Source organism: Orcinus orca, chromosome 4 (genome assembly GCF_937001465.1).
Source record: "Orcinus orca chromosome 4, mOrcOrc1.1, whole genome shotgun sequence".
Lineage (NCBI taxonomy): Eukaryota > Metazoa > Chordata > Mammalia > Artiodactyla > Delphinidae > Orcinus > Orcinus orca.
This window is the reverse complement of record NC_064562.1, coordinates 16,923,889-16,944,149: the sequence shown is the minus strand read 5'-3', so window position 1 is coordinate 16,944,149 and position 20,261 is coordinate 16,923,889.

The following is a 20,261-nucleotide window of genomic DNA, read 5'->3' as shown; positions in this document are numbered from 1 at the left end:
AAGACATTAACAAGAAATGAAAGCATTTTGACTGTGAGAGTGAATAGAAAAATTTTCCCCACCTTACATTCCACTATTCAACTACAAAATAGCACATAATCTTATTCAACTCTTATTCACTTGCTTAACATTTATCAGTTATTATGTGACATATATGTACATGGACTTGGATTTATAAAAAAATAGGAGTAAAATATGGTCCCTAAATAAAAGGAACTCGTAGTATTGTTTGTACATATGTGTATCCGTGTTTTGTGTGTGTGTCTTTGGCAGGGAGGTGGGGATAGTTGGTATAGGTTTCAAGAGCTGAAATCAATCAGAGGGGATATAGTGCCAAGGGAGAACTTTTAACTGAAGGTTACTTCAAAACTAGGGTTAAGCCTGAAATTGCTGTCAAAGAAGGTAGTGAAACTATTACAAAGATGGCATGATGACAGTGGTATCCTTGAAAGGGCAGAATGTGGATAGAACCAGAGTAAAGATGGAAGGCACTTATCCCACTGTGATAGCTGAAAGAAGGAAATGGACAAGGATCTGGGAACATGAGAGTAGGTGAGGCAGTGTGAATGTTTGAATTATTGTTCAGCAAGTAGTCACTATGTTTCCTGCCCTGCTGTAGGCAGAGTCTGTTTACATACCTTATTGATTTGGGGTTTCCCCATATGACAGACGCTTTCAACACTGGAGGCAGGACATGAGTTCCAAATGTAGGTCTTAAGATTTATAAAGTGTTTTTCCTCAACTCTCGGAGAACTTTCGACCTCCACTATGAAGATCATACCCCACATAGCTTCTGCTCCTCTAGCCTGAGCCCCGAAATAAAGCAGATGGAGCAGAGTCCTGCAACCAACATGAACACCTGTGGAGATAAATAGTTTTTGAGAATAAATAAGGATTCACATTGAGAATAGTTATTGTTGTATGCCACTGAATTTTATGTAACAATAGCTAAGTAATAAATTAATTGGTGGCTAAGAATGGGGATGACTTAGAATGGGTCACACTGGCTTTGAGATTGGCTAATAGTTAACAAGGAAACTCTTATTGGAGAATGGATAATAGTGAGCTGTGGTATGTAATGGAAAAACATCTGGTAAAACATTTGCCTTTGGTAACTTGGAAGACAAAAAAAATATCTAAGGAAACTGTAGTATTGGGCAAGAAAGTTTTCATAGCATAAATGGCTAGTTGCATTTGGTAAGATACTACAGAGGGAAAAAATGAGTCCAGTAAAGAGCTGTGCAGTTTTAAATCATACTTGGAAGGAATATAGAGAAACTAGAAATTGCAGGGTTAAAATCATAGGCATAAAACATTACAACATAGATTCAGGAAAAAAGACAAAAATCCAGAGCACTAGATAAGAATGTAACACCCTTTATGAAGATCTTTAGGTGAATTAAACTTCATTTATTGAGCTGGACAAAGAGCCCCTAGAAAGCACAAGGGTGTGGTCCTATAGAAGCCAGATAAGTAAAATCAACTATAATTATATTTAAAGAGAAAGAGCAGCATGCCCAAACAGACAAACAAACGACAGCAAAAATCCAAACCCTTGTGGTTCTGCCTTTTGACTGTTGGAATTCACTGCCATGAAACACATCAGAAATCCACAGCTTACAGAAACCTATATTAAGAAAATCACTCCCAGCCTAGAGCAAATGAGATAGTTTCAATGTAAAAATACCTCAGAGCCACCACCTTTGTACAGACAAGAAGCAGTCTGAGAAAACTGTTTATCCACCAAGCAGTACTGCTTCAAAAGTAGCTAGGGAGGATTAAAGATAAAGAAGGGCCTCCCAGAGGGTAGCACCAGGCGTGGTAGTGATCAATGGAGAATGGGTAGCCACTCTCAGGGAGCAAATGCGGAATTAAATCAAAGATAGGGGCATCTGGAAACATTTGCCCAGCAGGAATTAGGCTTCTTGTGGACTATTAACTATTAATTCTGCCTCTTATACTTCTCATTGTGGAATGAAAATATTTATTGTGGATATCCTTGTTTGTTTCACCATTGTAACTTAGGTAGGTGGAGAGTAAATGGCTTGTCTCTTTGGTTCATAAATCTTCAGGTCAAGAGAATCTGCATCTGGACATGATGCAGACGATGAGATTCTTGTCTTAAAGTCTGATACCATTGTGACAGATAAGTCTATTAGTGGTCTTAGAATAGGAGTACCTGTGTTTTGTGTGCAAGAGAACATGTGGAATATTTCTAAAGAAGAGGGTAGATTCTGATTGTTAGATGATTGTTCAGCAAGTATTCACTCCTCCCTACTTCTCACTATGGGCACAGTATTCTTCCAAATGCATTGGTTTTAGATTTGGCCATGAGACTTGCTTTGGTCAACTGAAATGGCAATGGAAATAACACAGTGCAAAAATCCAAGAACAGACCTTAAGACGCATCACATCTTTCTGTGCACTCTCTTGGAGCTTCTGACCTCTGTGATGAGAAAACCATAGCACAGGTAACCCCTGCACTGCCAGCGTAGACATATGGGACAGGGTAGTCCCAGCTGACCTATGCAGACTAAAGTAAAGCAATTACAATTAATCCTGAGAGCCACTCTAGCTGACCTGTAGACGTATGAGCATGAGAATAAATGTTGACTGCTCCCAGCCACTGTGTTTTGGGGGTGTTTTGTTATGTAGCAGTAGCTGACTAATACAGGCAGGAAACTTAGTTCCGTGAGAAATAAAAGACAAGGATATCTGCTGAGAGTAATAGGAAAAGCAATGTGATAAGGACTATGATTAGATTATTGGATTATTTTAAAAGTGGTTATGAGAAATGGCAGAATAATAAGAAGCCATATGGAAAAAGAATCTAGGGTGTTATTGGAAGCAAGTTTTCTTCTTTCTTTTTGCCTAAAGTGAAAGGAGTCTGCCACATGCTTGTCAACTCACAAAGTGAATTCTTCCTTTATCCTGTGTTCCCCTTTAGAGACCTCATGTTATTTTGCATTTCTTTACTCTTATAGATCTTCAAACTCGCCCTCTCATAATTAAAAACCTACATAAATCTCCTTCAAAAATTAAAAAAACTATAAATATATGTATAAACAACAACAGGAACACACAAAAAATTATTATTACCCTTTGAAGACAAACATAGATTACAAATCTTATGTCAAAAGATTTTCAAGAGAGCACTTCACACCCTTGAGATTTTGCATAAAGACACCTACAATTTTGGCAAAACCTAACTTTAAAAATGCCATTGTCATGATGGAAGGTATGTCACTCAGTAACAGAGATTCGTTGGTATTTATCAACCACCTCACACATTTTTCTTGTTATCTCAATTCTCCACGTAACTCTCACAATAAACCTACTAATATGTTAGTCTTACCATCCTTATCTTAAATTACAGCTTGTTAAGGTGATGGACAATATTAAATTCAGAAGTAAAATTCATCTATCTCTTACATTTCCACTTCCCCTAAGTAATACTTGGTGTGTTGCATGCCACTCCAGTCACCTTAATAAAAGTTGAAGTTTCCTAAGCTCTTTCTAATCATCAAAGTGCCCATTTCCAGACTCCATTTATCTAGAATTCTCTATAGCATTAAATACTATTGACTTCTGTTTCCTCTTTCAAATATTCTTCATTGACTTCCATGACCTTTTATTGTTCAAGTCCTCTATATATCAACTCTATATAATTTCTTCTGTGTACAAGTATTCCCCATGTCCTCATTCTTTAAGTTGATCCTATGGGTTTTTATTTTCCTTCTGATATGCTACTCTCTACATTCTTTATCGTGGCAATCCATTCATTTGCATAGTTTTGATACCTAAAACTATATTTCTGAGTTTTCCTTCCTTTCTGCACTTCAGCTCAAGTCACCTCTTATTCTCAACTGTAGTTATTGCTTATTTATGATTTCTTGAAGTAATATTTTATATATTGTTTTCTGCTTATGTTGAAATCTTATATCATTTAAAATGCTATATAAATTTATTAAGGGCAAATTTGTATTCATGTTCTAATCCCCTCTGAACCTATTGTAGTGTTTGGGTATAAAAGATCAGTAAGCATATTTGCATTCACTAGTGCATAATATATTTCTTTAGAAGACCCAGTGAGTCCATTTAGGGCCTAAACTGCCTCTTAAGATCCCTTGAGATCATTATTATCTTAAGACAAACAGTCTTGCTTATAATGGTGTCTCTGATGAGCCAAGTGAAATTTAAATATTAAGTGTATTCAGTCAAGAAAGTAGAATATGTAGAAAATAAATCAGTCTGAATTGTTCAGATAAGCTAAGGTTTGATCTTAAAAAGATAAACATACGTTCTTGAGTATTTATTTGTTTTAGATGCTTTTAAAAATGGACTCAGATAATGTTGCTATACTAAAAGTACAATTTACCAAGTAGATTCCAGTCTATTCTACATGCAGAGTTGTCAGTAGCTCATTATCACAGATCTTTCTTGACTGCTGAACAATTTCACAGCTTCTTCTTTAGATAGATTGCAGAGGTCTGTTCTCAACAATATATGTCATTTATTCTGAAGGAAAGTAAAGCACCAAGGATGCATTGTTTTCTAATCAAAAGCATCTTCCATAGCATTTGTTTATCTTGGACTCACTGCCCAGAGTAAAATTCATATACTGAGGCAACACGTCTTTTGGAGTTATAATTTCATTTTTAAGGTATATTATTTTTAAAGAAGTAAAAATACTAGATAGATGAAAATTTTTTAAATACAATAAATAAATTTTAAAACAAACGTACATGCTAGGGAAACTAACTATATCCTAGAAGAGTGTGAAGCAACTTCACACAATCTGCAAGTGGATAGAGAAAAGTGTTTTCAGCTATTTTTTATTACCACAAAGTCAAAACAAAGAAAAATATAGTGCAGGGCATTAGATTTTAGTCCAGGGCATTAGATTTTACCCTGATCTATTCCCATTTCAGTTATAGTGAAAATTGTCATTTATTCACAATGTTAAGTTTTCTGGTTAATTTAGTTACCAGGAAGAATAAAGTATTTTTGTAAATTTGTTTCAGACAATTCTGAATTGTGATGGACAATTCCTTGAACCTAGTCTTAGGGGGACAATCTGCTTATGATATATTGACATGCCAAGAGTTACCTTGGACACTAGGCTTCTTTGTTTTCATTATCTCACCTTATTTTTGCCCTTTAATATTTAACATCCAGCCCATCCTATGTTGCAGGTATTTTATACTGTACTTCAGACCTTCTCCCAGTACCCATGGCCACATGGAAGTGTTGCTGCCAGCTCAGTAATTATCATCCTGCAACACGATTATTGATGTTTATAACTTTTGAACATGTCAACAGTTTAACCCAAAATATAAATGCAGTAATGGTAATAGTTTACAGATATTATGGTTTAGTATCATGGACACTTTCTATAAATGGCAAATGTAATAGCAAAATGCTTGTGAGCTTAGCATGTCCTTGGTGGGAAGTGGACATTTCTTTCTATCATGATTCATTAGTAAAGGGAGATGCTAACAGCAGAAGTTAGTACCTTTTTTGTTTGGGTTTTTTTTTTTTTACTTTTTATTTTTTATTATTTTTTGGTAATCCATTCCTAGTCTTTGGGATTCAAATGTGACTCTGTTGCTTACTAGATGAAAGTTATCAGAAAAGTTACTTAATCTATATTGCCTCAGTTTTCTCACTTATAAAATAAGAATAATAAAGCTACTTATTTATAGGACACTTGAGATTTAGATAGGGCATTACATAGGAATTGTTCAGGACACTACCTATAACAGCTCCATTAACTAATTGTTGCAATTATTATATAATAAAGTGAGTTTGATATACATGGTATTTAATATTGAATATTAGTGTTTTAGTAACACTAGCCAGTATAATTTGTTTCTTAGTACATCTTAAATGAGTAGGAAAGTTGAATAGATTGAAATATGATATGGTTGGAGACTAATTTTTAAAAATTTCTCCTTGTCAGTGATGAAAATTAAAATCTTGCTCTATAGTACTCAATAATAAAGAAATTAGAAAATAACATTTGAAAAAATAGTGGATTGGGTTATCAGAACCAAGATGCTTTTCCTAGTTTTGCTCTTACTGGCCATGTTAGTTTGAACAAATTGAGGCTCTGCTTGTAAACTCGTAATGGCTTACACAGAAAAGCACATTTTAGTTATATTTTACTTATAGATATAACCATAAGCACATAATAAATACTGGGAAATAATTACAATCATATTAATAGGCTACCTTAAAAGTATATCCATTTATTAGGTTGAAAATCCACATCTTATTTAAAACTATAATTTGGTGACATATGTATTTATATATAAATATATATAGTATTTTTAATTAGGAACTAGGGAACTGACAAGGTGTAATATGAATAAATTTTTATCTACCTGTGTAATTCAAATAAATTACTTATTAGCAATGATGACTGTAATAAATTAAGAATATGGTATGTAGAAACAAACAGCAGTTCTGCTGGTGAATCAGAGGGCCTTGCAATGTGATCAATCTTTGTTTTTTAAATAATTTATAAAATGAATATCATATAACTGACAATAAACACAACCAATCTGTGGAGCTCTTTCTCATATTACTAAAATGGATCCTGTTCTCTGCAGTTGGTTGGCTTCACTTGTATTTAAATCAATGGTTTCATTTAGAACAGAAGCCCACTTTGAGAATTGTGGAATTTCTCTACTACAGAGATCTGTATATCCTGATGGGCCATAAAGACATAATGAACAACAAGGGAGTGTTCCAGGTATCATATATCATATAACCTAAATATGCGTAACAATCAGAGAATTTCTGTCATTTAAAAAACCCAATTCTAAAGTTTCCATATTACAGTTTGATCACCATATCGTCTTAGACATTACCTTCCTAAAAGTCATCATATTTTACTCCCAGCAGTTCTGGCTGTGCATTTGTGATATTTAACTTTGCTGCAGTTACAGTCCTTTCTGGTTTAGTCTATTTCTCATGTTACAACTAGAGGCAATTCAATTCTCATTTTTATAAGGCAAATATCTCAAATTTTGTAGTAAAACTTAGGCAAATGAAATATAGGCGGTATAATCCTACTTAAATGTTTCAGGTAAATTTGTTTGTGCCAAAAAATTATTTTTAAATGCATATTTGTATTACCTCTGTTAATTTAGCACAACATGCTTAAAACCATTGCAAACAACATGTTTTTATTTAAACTGAACAAAGCACTTTGAACAAGTGAACATGTGCGGTTAAAGTTTAGGGTTAGAAACTCTTTTAAATGTTTTCTGAAGGGTCAGTTTGTGGCAAAATATAACACATATTTAACACAGTGGTAGATCACCTCATGATGAACTGGGTCATTTGAAGCAATAAAACCCTAGAGTATTGCTTTTTTTCTTTCCTTCACCAAAGAGCAGGACAAAGGTAGAATTGGGGAATTCAAAATGATGTAGTTTAGTAAGACCTTTGGTGACAATGACTGTATTTTCATTGAGGAATTTTTTGTTTGTTTGTTTTGGTTGCTATTACTAATCCCTTCCTTTTTCCCCACTTGCTTTCTAAGGACTTCTGTTTTCAACCAACTGCCAAGCAGGAGTTTCTACTTCAATTAGTCCAGCTGACCACTTTTATTTATATGTTTTTTATCTTTTTAGGTACTCAGATCCCCCAAGGTTCATGCAGTCCTATGCCCATATCCCTTTAATTGTGCAGTTTTTGTTTTGTTTTGTTTTGTTTGTCTTGCAAAAGAGTGAATAGTCCTTCTCAGGCTCTATGTAAATGCATTGTCATAAAAGTCAGTAAAATGACTTTTAGGCTCTTTGCTTGTAAACCATAGGGCACAAATGCCCAGTTTTCAGGGAACTCAGAACTTTGTTTTTAAAAATTGATTTTTTTCCTCTTTTGCTAAAAGTGTAGGTCGGTTATAATCTGTTGATAGTGTTCATCCTATGTAGAAGAAATACTCCTACATATGTTAGCTGTCCACTGTTTTCAGCTGTCATGCTGGCCTGAAGATGAAATTATGTTGTATGCAGTGATGGGGAAAGGGGGATAAGGGGGAAAGAAAAAAGGCAAAAATCAAATAAAAGACTTGCCTACTATCTTGACATTTTATCCAAAATAATTAAATCAAACAAAAGGAATGAAAACCTGAACTTATAATAGTACAGATATATGATGAATAACGTTTTGCAAAGCTAACTAAAGCCTTCTTTCAAGTCTCTTCTTTATTTCCTTCAGATATTATCTGACTTATGTTTTACAACAGCTGTTTTATTATACATGATAGCAAAGTGAGAGTATTAATAGAGCAAAGTGGAGAGTACATATAATGAGTCTATGCTTCATCTAAGAAATGAGTGTTTTATCATGCATGAGAAAAGAAGCTCAGACATAACGTCTCAGAATTGATACATTCAGGACTGATACAGCTTTTTTTTATTTCTAAGAACCAAATCCTGTGGCAACACAATTGCTGAGTACTTGCATAAAATAATACAACCATTTTTCATTTATTAATGTGACCTGAACATGTGTTAATCTTGTAATCTTAGCCTAATATATATATTTATATATATATATATATCTGTATATATATATGATACATATATGCTGTTTCCTAATATCAAATGACAAAATGTATTTCATGCACAAAAGAAATTCCTTTATTCATAACTATTCAGTTTTATCATTGTTTGTTTTATAAAAACATAAGGAATATTTCTGTTCTCATTTGGAGAATATATTTTAGAACTAGTCAAGTTGTGAACATCAGCAAGATGGCGGAATAGGAAGCTCCAGATGCTCTTTCTCCCCACAGACCACCGATTTAGCAGCTACACAAGCATCAGTTCCCTTTTTGTGAAATCCAGAAACTGGTTGAGAGATTCCTGTATGCTGGGCAAGGGAAAAAACACCCACATAGACTGGTAGGAGAAGCTGAGACTCAATCTTGTCATAAACTCCATCCCTGGCACAGTACCATACGATCAGGAGGGAACCCCCAAATTGCAGTTCCTCCCTGAGGAGCAAAGGGTTTGGACCTCACACTACCGCCCCCATTTTTCCAGCTGCTATTCAGGGGTCTGTCTTATAACTCTTGTACACTGTTGATGGAAATGTACATTCATACAGCCTTTATAGAAAACAGTATGGAGGTTCCTCAAAAAACTAAAAAAGAAACTGCTATATGATCCAGCAATCGCACTTCTGACTATGTATCCAAAGAAAATGAAAGCACTATCTTGAAGAGATATCTGCATTCCCATGTTTATTGCAGCATTATTCACATTAGCCAAGATATAAAAACAACCTAAATGCCTGTCACTGGATGAACGAATAAAGAAAATGTGGCAGATAGATAGATAGATAAAAAGAAAGAATGGAATATTATTCGGCCTTAAAAAAGAAGGAAATCCTGCCATTTGCAACAACACAGATGAACCTGGAGAACATTATGCTAAGTGAGATAAGCCAGACACAGAACGACAAATACTTCATGATCTCACTGATACATGGAATCTAAAATGGTCCAACTCATTAAAGGATAATGAGACTAGAATGGTGCTTGCCAGAAACTGAAGGAAGGGCAAAATCGGGAGATGCTTATCAAAGGATGCAAAGTATCAGTTATGCAAGATGAATAAGTTCTGGAGCACTAATGTATTGTACGCTTGAAATTTGCTAAGAATGTAGAGCTTAAGTATCTTGAAAGAAAGAAAGAGAGAAAGGGAGGAAGGAAGAAAGGGAGGTGAGGGTAAGACAGTAACTGTGTGAGGTGATGGATATATTAATTAGCTTGATTGTGATAATTATTTTACAATGTATACTTATATCAAAATATCAAACTGTAAACCTTAACTATATACAATTTTTATTTATCAAGTATATCTCAGTAAAGAGGAAAAAAAGCAGTTAGTGTGTAAAGGTAATCAATATGCTTAATCTTTAGGAAAGAAATATTTATGACATTGGAATAAAAGTGTTTCCAATGGAAAACTGCATTCTTTATAACATACACTTCCAGTTTATCTGATCCTACAGGGATTCTGTGCCTTTCTTTGCTTTTAAGCTACTTGCAACTTTGTAAATTGTAGATAAATGATAGCAATGCAAAATAATTCACATTTATAGGTATGCAAAGAAATTTGTCATGTGGAGGTTCAATTTGGTTCCTTCCCAACTGAATTAGAAGTCAGTTTCACACCTGTTTGCAAGCCCATTTCAATATTCCGGATCTATAAATATATTCCTTATATTCTTCTTTGGACCAGTTAACTTCTTACTCGTTCCTTCATTTATTAATGAGTTAATAAAATCTTTGCTATGTGTTCATTTTATAAATAGATGTTACAATTCTCATTTGAAATTTCCTTTAAACTTAAGTTCCTAAATTATGTTTCCAAAATTATAAAGGAATTAGATATTTATACATTTGAAAGTATTAAAAAATGTATTGTAAATCTCAGCAGTAAAGTGCTAATTACCAAAAGTATATCGAATAAGACTGGAAGCCAGAATTGGGAAGAGAGGAAGGGTGCTTAGGGATTTTCTTCTTTGGTTTGTTCACATCTGTCTAGATGTTCACTATCAGGGAAGGGGAAATTAATACTTGTTCTCAAGTACAGGTCTGAAAGGTTTAGAGATCAAGAAAACAGTCATTTCGTTGTTGACCGTAGCAATACAGATTTGTATGTAGTAGGCTGGAGACAAGACAACAAATCAAGAACTGCCACTAAAGAAAAGAACTAGTGCTAAAGAAAAACTTGAAAGAATGTTGAATAAAGAGAATGAGGATAGAGAAAATTAGAAAATGTACTACAAAGTTCAAATACCAATGGAGTGTAAAACATTTGATGAAGTGTTATTAAATTCATCACGATATCTGGACTTTAAGAAGCATTACCATTTTTGTACCTTTAACTTGTTTCATTTCAGTCTTCAAATATAAACCAAGCATAAGCAGTTTTACTGATATGAAAACATCAAACCATCCAAAGAAACATAAGTTCCGTTTTGTTTAAAAGAAAAGAAAGGAAGTTTATCTTTTACTCAGTAACTTCCCTTTCACTTTCAGGAAATAAGTGAGCATTGGACAATGGTCTAATCTTTATTTTCTAAATCTGTGATCTTCCTTTTGGAGAGCAGCTCTCCTTCCCAGAAGACATTCTCAAGGGTGACCAAAGATACAGTTTAAAAGAAAGAAAATTTTAATTCCTCAATTTCCACTCATTAAAAAGTGATCTACCTGAGATTTCACTTGCTTATTCCTGTTTTCCAAGTTCAATCCTCTTTTGCAAAATCCTTTCACTTGCATATCCCTTTACTCAAACTAAATTTTAGTATGTTGTATGTGTCCAGGACTAAGTACCTCAGGCCTCAAGAAAAGGTGCACTTTAAATTGCCCAAATCATCATATGTACCTCTCATTCTTGGCACATAGTTTTGTTTTTTTTTTTTTTTTTTTTGGTTAAGAATGAAGTGTGGACTTAAACCAAATATTGTGAACTGTGTCAGGCTGTTCTCATCTAGATATAAACTATTTTAAGCTATACTTAATGTGAAAGATAGAAATACAAAGAATGGCCTAGGGACTCTTCTACTCTGAAGAAAATTTTATTTTTCTTTTCTCATATTGACACTTTTTTTTAGCTGTCACATAGTACTTTAAAACACTTTATTTGGTTTTAAAAATCCTACTTTCCTTAGACAGTTTTTAGTTTTGACTGACATTTTAAAAATAGGATGCTGATATTAGGATAAGTTGCTTTGTATTGAGAAAAAAAATGTACATTTGGATATCTGGTTTCTGGTTTACAGTTGAATCCCAAAATTTCATATTTCTATTTGGTCTACGTATTAAATGACATTTTAGATGCCTTATTTTGTTCCCTACTCTAGATGAAACTTTTATTTCTAAGAGATGATGTTTCAACAGGAATACATCCAGTATTTTAGGCTTAAATCCTAGTCATAGTTCTTCCCATCCCACCATTAAAATTCATGAAATAATACAGCAAAAAATGATAATAAGCTTCTATGTGGTGCTAGCATATGGGGAATTATTTTAACATCTATAAGAGAGAAGAAGGTGGAAACAATTATTGTTCAGTATAAATATTGGTGCTTAAATCAAATATGCTAATCAAAGAGGTCTACAACATATTTCATTTCCCATCATATTCTGCAAAATTCAGCATTGTAAGGAACATAAAGATAAGAAAACTTCTACTTTAGAGGCACTGGTTTCACTGGTCCAGGTACCTCTACTGTCTGCACTTCATCCTTTACCAGCACCTGTCTACATCTATTTGTGGTCTGCAGTGACCACAGAATATGGATAAGGAATTAGAAAATGGAAACAGTGGTTTTGTGGGAGACTTTGGAAGTTGTACACTTACCATTAAGACCAGGGTTAGAATAGGAGTAGTCCTGGTAATTAATATTGTGTTGGCCAAAAAGTTCATTCAGGTTTTTCTGCAACATCTTATGGAAAAACCTGAATGAACTTTTTGGCCAGCCCAATATTTCATGATGGGGACCTCAGTTCCTGATATATTACATTATGCTAACTGAACAACAAAAAAAACACAGTTAATGAAAGTATGGAATAGTTTTTAAACTTGGAGAGCTAAATTAGAGGAATATTTGTAGGCAGATTGAACAAGAGTAATTATTTAAACCTATGCTCCTAAAATTTGTTTGAATGAGAATCTTGTATCACCCAAAGGATAGTGAGTAGGGACAAACATCTTTAAAAAAAATATAGCCAGTCCGAAAAAATCTTGCCTTGAATGAGAATGGTTAAAAAGTTAGGAAATTCAACACAATGATAGTAGAACTATCAAAAGAAATTCAAACATTGGAAATGGATTATGGATGATTCATATGGCTAGGAGGAAAAGTGTATCATTGACCCTCATTTTGAAGAGAAAATCAGCCTTCATATTTACCACATTTTAAATTTACATATTTAAAAATGTAAAGTCTAAACCAAAAAATATTCTTAATATTCTTCTTTTTTTTTTTTTTTTTTTTTTGCGGCACGCGGGCCTCTCTCACTGTTGTGGCCTCTCCCGCTGCGGAGCGCAAGCTCCGGACGCGCAGGCCCAGCGGCCATGGCTCACGGGCCCAGCCGCTCCGCGGCATGTAGGATCCTCCCAGACCGGGGCACGAACCTGCGTCCCATGCATCAGCAGGCGGACTCCCAACCACTGTGCCACCAGGGAAGCCCAATGCTTTATTTTCTTGAAGAACTATGGCAAGCTCAATTATAATCCCAGATATTTAACACTTGAACACCTTTAAAATATATATTACTAATACTAAATTGAAATAGCATTTTTAATAGTTGCTCATTTATGACTAAAAGCCTCATATTTCCCTTCGTTGCTGAGTATGAGAAGACTTCATATTCCCTACAGGAGCATTATGAGGTCCCTCTTTGCCTACCAACACCAAAGCAATTCTTAGAATAGATGTTAAGTTATACCTGTTTATAAAAGAAATTTTACAATTTTTATGGGTTAATCTGGAATTCAACGAGATAAAGAAGGATATGGAAGAGGTATCTTGTGTGCCTACAACGTAGAAGCAGTACTGCAGAAACAAAAATCACAGATACGGAAAACATGTTCTCCCTAATATAAACAAAAAGACAGTGAAATGAGGAACATGGGGGAAAAAAGATAGTAGATACAAGGGACAGAGGGAGCCAAAGCTAAATTCAAGATTTTGCTTCTGGAAATGGCAGATTAGCTTATGTCAAACCAACCTTCCTGCAGATAGTAATGATTAAATCTGTACAAAACATTTTTCAAGTCAACCATTTGAAAAACAATACCTAGAGGAAAAACAATACCTGTCCAAAGCCAGAGAAGAGCTGACCCTTGAAAGAAGAGAACTATGCTGGGTGAAATGTATGTTTCTATGACTTTTCATCAGAGTCACTGTCAGTCTATTGGGTGTAGAGTGACTACAACTCAAAAGGAACCACAACCATACTGACTTGAAGAATCAGAGGATGAAGTAGTGCAGCGCTGTAGTGTCTGGAATGTCTGTGTTGGGGGAGGGGTTATCCTAAAGGGAAGAAGCCACCAAAGAGGGAGCCCACAAAATCTCCATTTTACCTTTGCCCGGGATGTGAGTGGTCAAGATGCCAAGAATTGCAAATCAAGAGTGAGGGCCTAGGGGCTTCCCTGGTGGCGCAGTGGTTGAGAATCCTCCTGCCGATGCAGGGGACACGGGTTCGTGCCCCGGTCCGGGAAGATCCCACATGCCGCGGAGCGACTGGGCCTGTGAGCCATGGCCGCTGAGCCTGTGCGTCCGGAGCCTGTGCTCCGCAACTGGAGAGAACGGGAGAGGCCACAACAGTGAGAGGCACGCGTACCGCAAAAAAGAGTGAGGGCCTAAGAGAAATGCAGGATAAACAAGTTTGGAGTTTGAATCCAGCCAAATTAACCATCTATTTGAAGAGAAATCAATACCCTTCAGAGGAAGATAAGTAAATCTAAACTATCTACAATACCTCAAATACAATGTCAAGCATATAAGAACAGTATGGTAAAATTGCAGAAAAACAGAGAGAATGAAAAACTTGGGAGCAGATAGAAAAAAAAATCAAAAGCATATTAAATATGAGAGGAAGCATACACATGATCGTTGACTTCTCATCAGAAGCAATAAAGGAAAAACAAGGGAATTACATCTTTAAAGTGCCTTAGCAAATTTTTTTTAATTCTGTCAACCAAGAATTTGATATCCTAAAAAACTGTCAAGACCCAAAGGCGAAATGACAACAATTTCAGATAAATAAAAATTGAAGGAATTAGTGCAAGGGGATCCTATACTTCAAGAAATGCTAAAAATGATCATTAGGCTGAGGGAAATGTCAACATATGGAAACTGTAATCTACAAGAAGAAAGGCAGAGTACTGGAAATGGTAAATATGTGGATAAACATATGACTGTATACTTTTTCCATCTTTTAATTTTTAAAGACATAGATAACTTTTTAAAGCAAAATGATGTGTTGTGGGATTTATAAATAAGTACACTGTATGACTAAAGTAGAACTTAAGTCAGGAGTAATTAAAACTATAAGGTTGCAAGCTTCTTGCATTGTACATGAAGTAGTACATTAATAATTCTAAGTTAACTGATAAATTTTGGTTGCATACTGTAATCCCCAGAGAAACCATTAAAAATGTTTCAGAGAGGTATAGAAACTTATTATGAATTAAAATTAAATATTAATAAGAAATTGATAACCTAAAAGGAAAGGAAGGAGTGAAAAATGGGCAAAAATTAGGTGTGGTAAATTGAAAATAAAGAGCAGAAAATTTAGAGTTTCTGTATTAATGAGAGACAAAACTGACTCTAAGACAAAGAATATTACCAAAGAATGGTAAGTTCATTGAGGGTATAACAATCAATAAGGAATGCAAAGTCTTTTCAAGAAGTGGTGCTAGAACAAAAGTATATTGATATGGAAAAGAAAAACACAATTATTTTCTACCTCATAGTGTATAAAAAACTAATCATAGATTTATGTATAAAAGTTAAAAGCCGTGAAACTTTTAGAAAAGAAAGAGGAGAATATTATCACAACTTGGGAGTGGCCAAAATATACCTTGATACTGAAAGCAATAACAAAAACAAACCATAATAAGTTTGACAGAAAAATCTGCTTATCAGAAGACATGGTTAAGAAAATAAGCCCAGACTATATGACGAAGGATTTTGTCTAGAGCACATGACGAAGGAATCCCACAATTCGATATTTTTAAGGCAAAAACTAATAAAAGTTGGGCACAATTCTTGAATAAGCATGCCACAGGAAAGGTATATGAATGGGAAACCTACTACAGAACCCTTTCCTGCCTGGGTTTCATTCAAAGCCAGAAGCCTTTTTGAAACACCAGATATATGGGCCAGAGCAGTATCCCTTGTGCTGGAATATGCTGCTTTCAGGAACTGAAGAGGACTCTCAGGCACTGTGCTTCCTACCTCTTGGTGGAGACAGTACTATTACGATTGTAATGTGTTGGCATTTACTTATTTTAGATCTAGAGAACACTTATTATATTTGATACCCCTGATTTATATTTTATGTCCTAGGTAGAAACTGTCTGTCATTCCTGGTGAACTTGACTCAAAATTTAGAATTTTTGCTATAATACAAGACCCAAAATATTTTAAAAAATAGATGGCATTCCTTTTGCCCATTTCTGACTTATCATTAATTCTTTTGTACATCTCAGGAATAGGCAAGTTGCTGTATCTCAGGATATTATGAAACATTGACCTCTGAGTCAGTTGTTGCTGGGTTTTTTTTTTTTTTTTTTTTTGCTTCAGGCTCTGTCACCATCAGTTCATCTCTCATGCTCTTCTATGTGTGTGTTTCTAGATGTTGCTCTCCTCTCTTCATTCCTTTCCCATCCCTTCCTTGCTTCATTTCTTCTTCATTTTTCATTTTCTTATTTTCTTGTGATTTCTTTTCCCCTGCTTTTCTTCATCACTTTTCTGTTTGTCAGATTTTTTTTTATGTCTGTATCTAATAACTGTTTCTTGGGCTAGTGTTTAGTAGCCCATGTTTGGGGGTTTGTATGTCCTTATGAGATAATTCAGAAACTTACAAAATAAGGTGCAAAAGGTGGTGTTCATTCAGTTGGTGAGAACAATACAGAAAGGTAAAGTCAGAAAGAAAAAGCAAGAAAAAGGAGAGAAAGAAGGATGTAGAGAAATAAAGTGGAAGCAGAAGGACATAGAGAAATAAAGGGGAAGGAATCAACAAAAAATATTAAGGACAAAAAATTCACACTTAATTTCTATGAATATGTATTGAGTGCCGTCTAAGAAACAGAAATTACTGTATGGAATGAGGAGAAAATAATGGTGACCAAAAAAGAAAGTTTGCCCTGGCATAACTCAGTATAATCCAAAACATTAGTATATTTATTTAGTCATATCCCATGTCCCCTTAGCATGTGGTTTTATGAGTATTATTTCTTATCTAATTACCTGATTAACCATAGTTTATATCTAGACCTATTATTTATATTCAAACCTCCTAAAGGTTCACCCTGTTTGACAGAGCCACAAAAACCTGACAGGGGAAAAATGATTCTTTCAGCTGACATAGCAGTATCTACAGAAAATATTACCCTAGGGCAAAATAAATAAAGTTAAAGGGCAGTGGAGAATGAGCTTACTATACACAATATACCAAGAGGAATAACTATTTTGAACCTGAAAATAGTGGAAATGACAGGTGGTCAGTTTGTTTAAAATAGAGAAAGAAATATCTATATCTGATAAGATAAAAAGCTAGTTGCTGTTAGGATTTTGAAAATTTTTGAAAACTGTTTTTGTATATGAAACTTTAAATAAATATATTGAGAGTAAATTTTAGTTTGAAATATGTTTTTGTATATTACTATAAATATTTTATATACATAATATTATTTTCATTATAATTTAATTATAGAACCAAAATACCTTGGTATTTGAAGGAAGTAAATTGAATAAAAATGCTTTGTCCAAAATTTTGTAAAAATTCCACTTACTAATTTCTGAATAGAATTACGTTAAATGCTGTTTTTAAAAATTTAGACATTTAATTAAACCTATGAATTATTTCATTGAAAGGGATTAAAATCTCTTTAATGTTCCATTCCCATAAGCTGAATTCTCTGCCTGTGTTTTCTTTTCTTCTCAGAAAATGGTAATATGAGATTTCTAGTCCTCAAAATAAAACATTTAGAATCTTCTGTCGCTCCTTTCATTGATCCACCTCTCATTTCAACAAGTTATTCAGATTCAACCTCCTGTCTTTCAAATACATCTCGGTTGAAAATCTAATGATGATTTTTCTTGGCCTATATAATTACATAATAATTTCCATATCCTTAGTAGTACTCTCAGTTTTTTACTGTCTTCTCCTATTTTCTTGTCACATCTACTCTAACCCCACAGTGAACATGTAACCACTCTATGCTCTATCTGCTAAAAATATTTGTGATTTAATAAGTGGGCACTTCCAAATTTGGTGCAAGTGTTCATACTTGTGCCTTTCTCTGTAATATTCATTCTCTATGGTTGTGACTGTCAAAATCTTGTGTTTTGTTTTGTTTTGTTTTAAATCAATTTTAAGTCTCTTTTAAAAAGCTCTCCAGGATGACAACCAATTCCTGGGCAAAACTCCACAGCCGTGATTGGATATTTGCTGTGTAATAATAAAGCAATGTACAAGACACATTAAGGCTGGGAAGGACAGGAGATTAAGAAGGAAATGACTTTGAGAAAGGGAGAGAGATAAAGAGAAAATATGTAGAAGAAATGTTGGCTTCTTGATGCTTACAGTTCCCTGCTTACAGGGGAACTGCTAACAGTTCCCTGAAAGCAATGAGTTTTGTCTATCTCTGAAAATATTAAATTGAATTCTGAAATTCAAGATCCATATCATTTTTTAAATTGAAAATTTTATTGAGATCATTGAAGATTCACATGCAGTCATAATAAATAATACAGAGAGATCCAGTGTAACATTTACCCTGTTTCACTCAATAACAACTTATAAAACTCTAGTACAGTTTCATGACAGGACACTGACATTGATACAAAGTGCTGATTCTATTCACAATTTCCCAGTGTAACTTTTACTCGTTTGTGCATGTGTGTGTGTATTTAGTTATATGCAATTCTATCACATGGGGAGGATTCTGTATCCACTACTACAGTCAAGATACAGAACAGGTCCATCACCACGAAGATCATTCAAGTTGCCCTTAATAAAGTACAAAACGATTTGGAATTGTTTTCACTCAGTAGTATTCCCTACCTATGCATCTAAGCCGAGTGTATCATAATTTGCTTCCTTTTATTGCTAAGTAGTATTCTATAGTATGTATTTTCTATAATTTAACCATTCACCTCTGAAGAACATCTGGAGTGTTTTATTGTTATTACAAATAAAGCTTCTGTGAACAGTGATGTATGTTTTTGTGTAATAAGCATGTTTTCATTTCTCTCATACCCAAGAGTGAAAGAGCTGGGTCATATGATATTTGCATTTTAGTTATATAAGAAACTGCAAAATTGTTTTCTGTAGTGGCTGTAACATTTTACATCCCACCAGCTATGTACAAATGATCCAGTTTCTCTGCATCCTCAGCAGCATTTGGTACTGCCACTATCTTTTTTTAAAATCATAGCCATTCTGATAGATATATAGTGATATCTAATTGTGGTTTTATTTGCATTTACCTAATGGCTAATGATGAACTTCTGTTCATGTGCTTATTTGCCATCTGTATTTCCTCTTCAGTGAAACGTCTGTTCATATCTTTTTCCCAGTTTCTATTTGGATTATTTTGTTTTGTTTTTTATATTCTAGATACCTCTTCCTTTTGTCAGATATGTGCTTTACAAATATTTTCTCCCAGTCCATGGCTTGTCATTTTATCCATGTAGGATCTATCATAGAGAAAACATTTTTTAATTTGGAAGAAGTCCAAATTTATCAATTTTTCCTTCTGTCTGTCATGCTTTGAGATCAAAAACTGTCCAGCCCTAGATCCCAAATATTTTTCCTCATGTTTATTCTAATTCTTTTGTGGTTTCATATTTTACATTTAAAGCTTTATTCTATTTTGAATTAATTTTTCTGTAAAGCTATAACATTTAGGTTGACATTCAATTTTTGCTTATAGATGCCCAGCTGCTTCCACACAATTTGTTAAAATGATGTTGAATTGAATTGTTCCATTGAATTGCTTTTACATCATTGCCAATAATCAGTTGAGAATATTTGTGTGGGTCTAAATTCTGTTTGCTATTTAATTCCATTAATCTGTCTATTCCTCCTACAATACCACACTGTCTTAACTACTATGACCATATAGGTAAAACATAGTATCAAGTAGAGTGAATCCTCTCACTTTATGCTTCTTTGTCAGAATGGTTTTAGCTCATCTAAGGTCTATGCCTTTCCATATAATTTTTAGAATAGGCTAGTCTATATAAAAAAAAATACTGCTGAGACTTGACAGTAATTGCATTAAACCCATAGATCAATTTGGGAAGAATTAATACCTTTGCTATGATGAGTGTTCTGATGCATGAGCACAGTATATCTTTCAATTAGTTTAGGTCTTCTTTGATTTAACTGGTATTTTGTTATTTTTAGTATATAATGCTTTAGTGTTCTGTTAATTGTGTACCTAAGCATTTCCTTTTCTTGGAGTGATTGCTACTGTTATTTGTTTTAAATT